This window comes from Crocodylus siamensis, chromosome 1 (genome assembly GCF_052110815.1).
Source record: "Crocodylus siamensis isolate JL-2025a chromosome 1, ASM5211081v1, whole genome shotgun sequence".
Taxonomy (NCBI): Eukaryota; Metazoa; Chordata; order Crocodylia; family Crocodylidae; genus Crocodylus; species Crocodylus siamensis.
The window spans coordinates 96,365,347-96,376,257 of record NC_143395.1 but is presented as its reverse complement, the minus strand read 5'-3'; positions in this window follow the sequence as shown (position 1 = coordinate 96,376,257).

Below are 10,911 nucleotides of genomic sequence, written 5' to 3'. Positions count from 1 at the left end.
CCGCTGTGAAACAGCTTTAAAAGAAGAAATAGATTTACTCTCCAAATCATTTTGATATAGTGTAGTGATGCTGGATGATACATTTTCTTATGGGCTTACAGACATTCAAAAAGCCTGAGGCAGAATCAATCCAAGTTACACAGTTTTTTGTAAATGACTTAGTTTAGATTGGTTTGATGAAAAAAAAACTATATTACCCCATGGCTTGAACAGCTTGTATGTTGCCACAAAATTCCAGATTGAGATACTCCTATTCTTTTTTAAATTAAATAGTTGTGAGACATTAGAAAACTTTTACTATATGTCCAGTGGTATAGGATCAAGAAAGTGTTATTCATTTAAGGTCCATTTCCCTTATCTCAGGTGGGGAAAACTCTGAGGTTTCTGTTATGGCGCTTTCTCCACAGTTAATCAACAAGAGAAGAGACTTTCTTGTAGAATAAAGTATGAGCTGATATCCCACCTTTGTGGATCTCTGGTCTGCAAGTACAGAAGTCTATGACCTTCATAGCAGATTCCTCTCTTCAACTGAAATACATTTCCACTTAGACCTCTATGGAGCAATCAGGAACGGTTTTATCCCTTTTTCCTGCTCTGAGACTTATTCGCAGTTCACACAGAGACCTTTGGCTCTCTAACATGTATACTGCACAGCCTGTGGAGAGGGATGATGTGTCCAGAAAGAGAACTAAGCCGTTTTTCCATAAAGGAAGGGAAAATCCATGGCTGTGACTAGCTTCTGAATGAGGATCTTGACTGGGGTCTCTTTTTCTTAACTGTTCTGTACAGCCAGTGAAGAAAGTCCTTTCGCATATGAATCAGGGGCCTTTGTCCTTTTCCTTTGCTTTAGCAGTGGCAAACAAAAGGATTTCCACATTTTTAAATGATAGCTTTTGTGAAAGGTGCTTCATTAATAGTCACAGACATGTAAGCCTACAGAGAGCAAGAGTTGAATCAGGCATTGGTAATGCCAATGTTCTTAGACTACTGTGGTAGTTATCGCCTAATACAGTTCTTGAAGGACTTTGGGGCCAGTCCTGCTTCTGTTGAATTTAGTAGTAACATGTTGCTTTACTTTAATGCAGTTTTCACAGCCAGTGTGCTGCGGCACAACAGTGTGCCATCAGAAATTAACAGGTGTGCCGTGGAATCATTGAGGATGGGGAATGCCTTAACAAGTGTGCCGCAGAAATTTTTTATTAATGTAAGTGTGCCTTGGGCTGGGAAAGGTTGGGAAACACTGCTTTAATGGAAGTAAGATGTATAATAATGAAAGTCATTCAGTATTCATAGCCATGTTTGGCTGGTCTCTTGAAGGTATCACACAGCTATACCAACTAGAAGTGAGTGAAAGGTTTGAAAGATTTAACTGCAATTTTGTAAACTATTTTAAAGAATATTGAATCAATTTAGTTTCATCTGTTTTCAGTATTTCACCATGTGGAGGTATTCTTTACTCCAGGCACTCCTTTATTCCACAATTATTGACATATCTTTTATTTGGCTTTTTTATGTCCTCATGAGTTCCTTATGTCCTCATCATGAGTCAGGCTCAGAAATTACTGACCTCTCAAACTGACTGGAAAATTCCACACAGTATGTGCTAATTTGTGCCATGAGTGTTGGAAGAAGACTTTTATAAATTAAATTTAAAATAATTTATTATTTTACATAACATTTTCCCATATTTTTAAATGCTTAAAATATGACTAACTCAAAATGGAATTGTGCTAGGTTATCACAAGGCATTCACGTGGCCATGCAACTGTTTTCAAGTTTGTAGCAAAGAGGCATGCAAGCTGTGCAAAAAATTGCAATTATATTGTACAAAATAATATCATTATTATTTAGAATGATGCATGTGCATGTTTATTTACTATTCACATTCAAAAAATTGCTGAGTCAATTTTTCTCTTTTTTTTTGTGGTTAAAAGTGCCCCCTGGAAGAGACCATGTAAGAGAAATTCAGCCCTAAAATGAAAGTTTAAGAACATTAGAATCAGTTGAAAGAGAAAATTTGGATTGGGAACATTTACTCTGTTGTAATTATTTTCCACTTGCTAAGTGCTATAGGTGGCCATGTTCACATGTGTTTAGTGTTTATGTAACAAGTGCTGGGTGGATGGGAGACTCTGGGGCTGCAGCGTGGAAGCATCATGCAGCTGGAATTTTCCGCACGAGGTCTCTCAAGGGGAAGTCCAGGGCCTGTCAATAATGTGACAGTTGCCGCTTTGGGCCAATGAGAAAGCGCCACATGTAATTAGACCGCCCTACATCACAGAGAGTATAAAAAACATCGCGCTGTGAACTTTGGGGTCTTTGCGCGCCCGACGGAACATAGCCTACGGATCGAATCGACTCGGAGCGACCTTCAGCCTGGCCAGCCGGAGGGAAGGACGCCAGACCCGCCTGATCCCGGCGACCCTTCCCAGAGATACAACACCAGTGTGAGTGGGTGCTCACTGGTGCACCCAGCATAGTTGATTTTGTTTTGTTTAACCCTTATTAATAAAATTAAGCCTGACCTTTAAAGCGAGTGTGATCTGCGTAAGCCTGACTATCAAAAGATCCTGTCCACGTGGCATCACGAACAGAATGGTCGGCTGCAGATCATGACAGGGATGATCAGTCCGGCTGTCAGGCATGTCCTTGGGCGTCCGGCTGCAGGCAGCTTGTGGACACTGATGAACTTTGGCGCCATCTGCAATTTCATCAGGCTCCCAGCCACACGGATAATGACGGCAAGTATTTTGTGTGTGGCTTGGGGAAGACCCCAGGAGACCTTGGGAAGCCCGTCTTACAGGCCGCGCTCTCGGCCTGTATTAGATCCCGCAGTCGCTTTCTCTATCCCGTCGGCCCAAGGGGAGCAGGTCGCCACAGCCAGCGAGTTCCCCCCTCCCGAATGGGATGCCACCCCCTCCCAAGAGTGGGACGGTTGTGTGGAGGCGATCGTGGTGCTTGCAGGTGACAAGGGGTGCTTGCAAGGAATTGCTCCCCCCTCTCCATCCACGATCCCCGGCGGCGTCAGTCACCGGCGGCTGCACGCCCTAGCTGAAGATCTCGGGGTGTTAAAAGAAGGGAAAAAGAAGGGAAAGAAAGTTGCATGCTTGCGTGCTTGTCTTGAAACCCTCGTATCCACCATTAACCGCTTCAATGATTATAAAGTGGCGGTCGTTACCATGAGCCGTGCCAGCAAAGATGGCGCCCTACAACAACGGCCGAGCGGTGGAGACAAGCCAGAGCCCCCGCCCCCTGCTCCGCCTACTGCCCCACCACCATATTTGGGAGACAAGGCACCACCTCCACCGGTGACGTTGCTATATCTGCCACTCCTTGAAGGGCGGGGCAAGACTCGTCCTCCTCCTCCAGCGCCTCCTCCGTCAGCGCCCAACTCTGTGCCAACCCCTCCGCTTCAGGTTCATCCTACTGAGATTGTGAAAACCCGCCAGGACAACGACGGCAACATTATCACTGAGTGAACCACCAGAGACTGTGATCGTATCCCCTCGCGATGTCCGCCCGTCGACAGGACGAGGAGGCCGATGCTGAACCTCTCATTCGCCCATCCATCACGCTGCCACCGCGAGACCCACGGGCACTCCCCCTGTCATTTGTGGGGCTATGGGTGAGGCTTGTGGGGAGACCAAGGGGATCGGGAGCAACCGCCCCCACATTGGGACCAAGTGTACTCCCACGCTGACGTCGGAAGCTATGGTTACTCTTTTTGATCTATTTTTTGTTGTTAATTAATGTCTTTGTAATGTATTCCTTTACAAAACACGCGAAGCGAAGTTTAGATTTGTCCCCATTACCCATTGCAGACAACTTATTCCTCCGCACCTCACGGGAGTGGATGTTACTTACTGGACACACGTCAGGCTCAGTTTGTGCCCATGCACCCACTTCAGCTGCAGATAGCCCTTTTCATATAGCTGTTATCCTGTTAATTACATGGAGTTATTTTTGAGTTTTACACGTAATTCTTCCGGTAACGAAACTATCCACTATTTAGCATGTAGAACGACTTGTTCCGTTAAAACCCTTACTTATGCATGGAAGTGGAATGGTACCCACCCGATTAATTCCACAGTCCAAGATGTGCCACAGGGTTGCTTTAATCTTACCCATGGGCCACCCTGGGGAGCACCGCACTCCATCGTGCCCGACCCCAATAATGTCACTCTCTCTATCCCGTCACTTCCTCAAGCCGTTTTACAAACAATAATGGTTAAACTCTCTACCCTTGACACCCAGTGTTTTTGGCCGGGGTGTCACACTATTCCTTGTACTTTCAAAACGTCCATGTCCAGGAGGGCATTTGAAGATGTTACAGCATTCCGTTTGTTTTCCACAAAAGCTTTTATGACAATAGGGAGCAATTTTGGTTTATCTGCTCACCGTAAGGCATTCAAAACCTTTAGCAACCACTTTAGTCCGGATCTCAAGTCATTATTAGCCCTTTACGACACAAAACACCCCCAACTAGTGGGGCTAATTCCAGCTCCCCATGACACCATGTTTTATTGCCAACGGGATGAAAATTCAACCCAGGCCATTTTATATAGTTATTTTCCATATCACTTGAACGTTTGTTGTATCTTGGTGCAGGTTACCCTATGCCCTTATCAGTTTTCCAATGTCACTCATTGGACCACCCTGCTCACACTCCCAAATAACGCTCGGAAATGCCGCAATGTAGTTTCCACTGACCAAATCACAGGTGTCATGGGGGAATCAAATTTCTGGTCCAATATGACCCATACTGAGCGTAGAAAGTTTGCTACTGGGTGGACTCTATATGGTATGTTCGTTACTGGTGCTTCTGCCTCTGCTTTAGCCATTCAGCAGTTGCAGACTTTAGAATTGTTAGCAAGACTTGCCAACGGTACGGCAGATGCTTTAGAAGTGTTTAATCACCAGTTGCAGGACACCTCTAAAATGGCGTTCCAAAACTGTCTTGTACTGGATTTTATGCTAGCTAAAGAGGGTGGGTTCTGTGCAACGTTGAACCTCACTGCACCACATGAGACTTGCTGTCTCGTCATTTACAATGCCTCAGAACCCCTCTCCAAAGCTATCAACCAAATCCGCAAGGTAGCAGAAGACACACACACAATCGTTCAGACCCCTTTCAATTGGCTAACAAGCACATTTGAATCACTGTTTAACCTTCGACTTTCACCGTGGTTGGTAAATCTGTTAACCCCCCTGTTTACAATCTTGATTGTGATTTTAGTTGGGTCTTGTTGTATTGGCCTAGTTGCCCATTGTATCCGACATCAGGTTACATCTGTCATACTTATTGCACATCACAAGCACTTTCCCCAGACAAATGTTAACCCCCAAGAAATGAGGCGAAGCGCATTATAGAGCTAGTTCAGTAGCCAAGTTCCATTTCTGTTTAACTAGTTAAATTTAATGGTAATACTTACCTTGAACTGAACTAGACATATTAAGGTTCCTGTTCAACTGCGCTTTGAGTGTTTGGGCCGTTGCCCCATTTTCCCTCTAAAGTTTAGAGTGTGTTAAGTAAAGGAAGCAACTCCAATGTTCACAGCTGTTTGACGTTCCTTTTGTTATCTTATTATTGTAGTAGTTCGTTTACCTATTTGTTGTAAGCCACTTGGCTCACATGGCCAGGGGGGCACGTTGTAATTATTTTGCACTTGCTAAGTGCTATAGGTGGCCATGTTCGCATGTGTTTAGTGTTTATGTAACAAGTGCTGGGTGGATGGGAGACTCTGGGGCTGCAGCGTGGAAACACCATGCAGCTGGAATTTTCCGCACGGGGTCTCTCAAGGGGAAGTCCAGGGCCTGTCAATAATGTGACAGTCGCTGCTTCAGGCCAATGAGAAAGCGCCACATGTAATTAGACCGCCCTGCATCACAGAGAGTATAAAAAACATCGCGCTGTGAACTTTGGGGTCTTTGCGCGCCCGACGGAACGTACCCTATGGATCGAATCAACTCGGAGCAACCTTCGGCCTGGCCAGCCGGAGGGGAGGACGCCAGACCCACCTGATCCCGGCGACCCTTCCCAGAGATACAACACCAGTGTGAGTGGGTGCTCACTGGTGCACCCAGCATAGTTGATTTTGTTTTGTTTAACCCTTATTAATAAAATTAAGCCTGACCTTTAAGGCGAGCGTGATCTGCGTAAGCCCGACTATTAAAAGATCCTGTCCACATACTCAACCTTAATTTCAATGACTTAAGGAGATTAGCTGGGGAGAGACTGAGGTCCCATAGGGGAGGGGAGTTGGGAGTCCAAGAAGAGTGGTTGTTTCTTAAGGAGACGATCTTCCAAGCTCAAAGGGTGGCATCCCAACAAGGGGCAAAGGAAGCAAGAGTGCTCAAAAGCCCCCTTGGCTAACAAAAAGCATGCAGGAACGTCTCAAGGCTAAAAAGGAGGCGTACACCCAATGGAAGGGAGGAGCCATCATCAGGGAGGACTATATAGCCATTGCTCGGGGTTGTAGGAGGGGCTGTTAGGAAGGATAAGGTGAAGATGGAACTGGGACTAGCAACCTGGGTCAAGGACAACAAGAAGTTCTTTTTCAAATACACAGGGGGAAAAAGAAGGTTCTTGGTAACGTAGGGCTTCTGCAGGACATGCTAGGAAGTCTGGTGGTCGCACCAGACATCAAAGCTAACTTATTTAACAACTTCTTTGCCTCCATTTTTCTGAGCAGGGACCAGATCAATCCCCCCATCATGATCCCTGACAGTCCCAGGGGAGGTGCAGCCACGCCCAGGGTTGGAGTGGACCTAGTTAGGGACCTCCTGGTGGGACTGGACATGTCCAAATCAGCAGGTCCAAATCAGCAGGTCCTGACGATCTCCACCCCAGAGTGCTGAGACAATTAGCAGAGGTCATTGTGGATCCCCTGGCATGGCTTTATGAGCACTCACGGTGCTCTGGCAAGGTGCCAGAGGACTGGAAGAGGGCCAATTTGGTCCCCATTTTCAAAAAAGGGAGGAGGGAGGACCCAGGAAACTATACGCCTGTTAGTCTTACCTCAGTCCTGGGGAAGCTCTTTGAGAAAATTATCCAGGAGCACATCTGCAAGGGACCAGCAGGGGAGTGTATGCTTAGGGGCAACGAACATGGGTTCATCAGAGGCAGGTCCTGTCAGACCAACCTGGTGGCCTTCTATGATCAGGTCACTAAATCCTTGGATGCAGGTATCATGGTGAACGTAGTCTTTCTGGACTTTAGAAAAGCCTTCAACGCTGTCTCTCACCCCATTCTCATGAAAAAGTAGGCAACTGTAGTGTTGATCCCTACATGGTCAGATGGGTCGCCAATTGGCTGGAGGGCCATACCCAGAGAATGGTAGTGGATGGGTCTTTTTTGACCTGGAGGGATGTGGACAGTGGGGTTCTGCAGGGTTCAGTCCTTGGGCCCACACTGTTCAATATCTTCATCAGCGACTTGGACGAGAGGGTTTATAGCACCCTGTTCAAATTTGTAGGTGACACTAAGATGTGGAGGGAGGTGGGCATGCTAAAGAGGAGGGACAAGTTGCAATCAGATCTGGACAGGTTACAGAGGTAGGTGGATGAGAATAGGGTGGGTTACAATGCTGACAAGTGCAATGTACTGCACCTGGGGAGGAAGAACCAGCACCATACCTACAGGCTGGAGAACTCCTCTCTCACCAGCACAGAGGCAGAAAAGGATCTTGGAGTCATTATTGACTCAAAGATGAACATGGGCCACCAACGTGGGAATGCAGTCAGAAAGGCTAACTGCACCTTGTCATGCATCCACAGATGCATCACGAACAGGTCCAAGGAGGTGATACTTCCCCCCGTGTGACCTTGGTCAGGCCCCAGTTGGAGTACTGCATCCAGTTCTGGGTGCTGCACTTCAGGAGGGATGTGGACAACATGGAGAGGGTCCAGGGGAGAGCCACTTGCATGATCAGGGGGCAGCAGGGCAGGTCCTATGAGGATAGGCTATGGGATCTGAACCTATTCAGCCTCCACAAGAGAAGGCTGAGGGGGGGATCTGGTGGCCGTCTATAAACTGGCCAAGGGAGACCAGCAGGCAATGGGAGAGTCCCTGTTCCTCCAAGCACTACTGGGAGTAACAAGGAACAACGGCCATAAGCTGACAGAGAGCAGATTCAGGCTGGATATCAGGAGGCGCTACTTCACAGTCAGGGCGGCTAGGATCTGGAACCAACTTCCAAGGGAAGCGGTGCAGGCTCCTACCCTGGGGGTCTTTAAGAAGAGGCTATATAGACATCTTTCTGGCGTTGTCTGACCCCAGCATTCTTTCCTGCCTGTGGCAGGGGGTCAGATTTGATGATCTGCCCAGGTCCCTTCCAACCCTACTACTAACTATGAATTAATTTAAACCAGATGAAGAAAAAAATCACAAGACACAGTAAATACTATGTGCCTCTTATGCACTAAATCTGTGTTGCTTTAGCTTTCTCTAAGCTGCTCTTTATCTCAGGCTTGTGTCCCGAAGTTGAGAGTTCCTCACTTTTTACCTAGCCCTTTTATTTTTGGATCAAGCAGAAAATGCCACAATATTTCAAGGTCTGAAAAGTTTGACTTAACTACTGGTGTGCTTGTATGTCTGTATGCAAGTCACACTACACCTGTAAGCAATAGAAATTGTATTGTAGAGTTTATTTTGTACCATTTCAGCCTGTATTATTAGATTGTTAGTCCTTGTACAAAGGCAACCTGATGCCTGCACTGATATAAAATTGCAAATTTTAATTATACAAGTCCAACATTACAGACAAAAGAAAAGGGATATCTTTCAGTTAATGTAATTCTTCAGAAAAGTTCTTGAAGGTCAGGTGGGGGAATTAAGCTAAGGAAATGCAGTCTAGATGAAAGTATTGAACCATGGAACTTCATGCTCAAGGAAGCTCTTTCATGGCTGGATCCAGGATTTTAAAAAGGAGGGTGTGAGAGCAGCAATTAGTGCCACAGGGGTGACCACACTCCCCCACTCTTAGCCTTTGTATCTCCACTGGGGAGGGCAGACCACACTGCAAGAGTAGCAGCCAGGGACTTTTTTTAGGCTAGGGACAGACATCACACATAAACTAGTTTAAGTGATCAGAAACTGGTTTAAACCTGTAACAGAACAGATGTTCAGTGCACATAAACCAGTTTGAAAATGGCTGAAACCAGTTTGAGATAAACCTGGTTCAATGTAGTATCAGACTTAAATGATTTGGCTCAAACCAGCTTATGCAATCTCTGTCCCATACATCTTGCTGGTTTAAGTTAAATTAGAGTCCCCCAACATCCTGGCATGCTCTCAGGGCTGGGCGGGCCTCTCTGCTCCACAGCAGGGCTGGCTCCTCCCCTCTGCTCCCTGGGCAGAGCTCTGGCAGAGACTTGCAGGCACAGCAGGGTCTGCTGGCTTCCCCATGCCCTCCTTCCCCTGCCCCCTCACCATTCACTGCTTGAGCTGGGATCTCTTCCTCGTCTCTGCCACAGCATGGACCATAGCCAGCAGGTGGTATGCTAGCTAATAGGGCTGTGCGAAACAGGTCCTATTTGATTCGGATTTGGATTTGGTCCAAATCGGGGACAGTGATTCAATCTGTTGACTCAGATCACTATCCCTGATCCAATTCAACCAAATCCAAATCTGAAGATTCGATGCTGATTTGGCGAATCAGGGGTTTGGACACAGACACAGCTTTAAAAGTTTTTTCTACATACCTTGAGGTAACAGGTGCAGCTTATGATTGCTGCGGTGCTGGGGTGGATGGAGAGTCCCACAGGAGCCTGGGGTCCTCTCCAGCATGCTCGGCAGTGAACCCAGAAGTGGACCAGAAGTACTTCTGGTCCACTTCTGAGTCTGCCAGGGAGTGCTCTGGGCCTCCCCCCGCCCCCAAAACCCCACCAGCTCGGTGATCAGCCACAGGTGGACACCCGGTGACCCCCACCAGACCCACAAGCCGGGGGACTTGTGGGGAGGGCCCCCTGTGCAGTCCCTGGTGGACCAGAAGTGCTTCTGGTCCATTTCTGGGTCTGCTGCCGAGCACACTGGGGAGCCCCCCATGCTTCTGTGGGACATTGCATTTGCCCCAGCACTGCAGCGTTCAAAGCCCCTGCTACTTAGAGGTATGTAGAAAAAGCATTTAAAGCTTTATCTACGTCTGAATCACTGAATCTGTTTGAATCCGTCCAAATCAATTTGGAGGGTTCTGAAATGAGTCAGAGAGATTAAAGGGTCCTCCGATTCAATTCAGATTTGGAGATTCAGCCACTGAATCAGGCCAAATCTCCACCGAATCGAATCAGGGACTGAAGCTTTGCACAGCCCTAATAGCTCCAGCAGAGACTCCAGTAAGGCACCAGCAGAGACTGCAGACACAGCAGGGTCCGCCTGGCTTCCTCCTGCCCTACACCCCTCACTGCTCAAGCAGGAAATCCACCCCCCTCTCTGCCTCCCTCCCATCTCCCACAGCACAGATGCCAGCCCCAGGGACCCTAGGCATGTGGTACGCTAGCTAATGCTGAGAGGGGTCTGTACGTGCGTCTCTCCTGAATTTCACTGGTAAACAGAACAGTGACCACTTAGGGCTGTTTGGAACTAATCAATAGGTCAGCCAGTGAGCTGTTTAAGAAGTTTTAAGTAATGAGTCATTGTTTTGCTAATTGGTTGATAAAGATTGTTATCTCTATCAGCTCCCAGCTGGTTTGCTTGACTTTCAGTTTGCTGCAGACAGTATGAAGCAGGGAGGGAGATTGAAAAGGTCCATATCACCAACAGATGCATGCAATGCATTCCTCCCACCCCCCTTGCCTCAGAGTGCTAGCCCTGGACTGGGGGCTGGCAACACTCCTGTCCCTTGAGCAGCCAGCAGGGAAAATCCTGGGACAGTGCTGGCAGGCCTCCCTAATGAGAGAGTCCTCTGGCCGTGC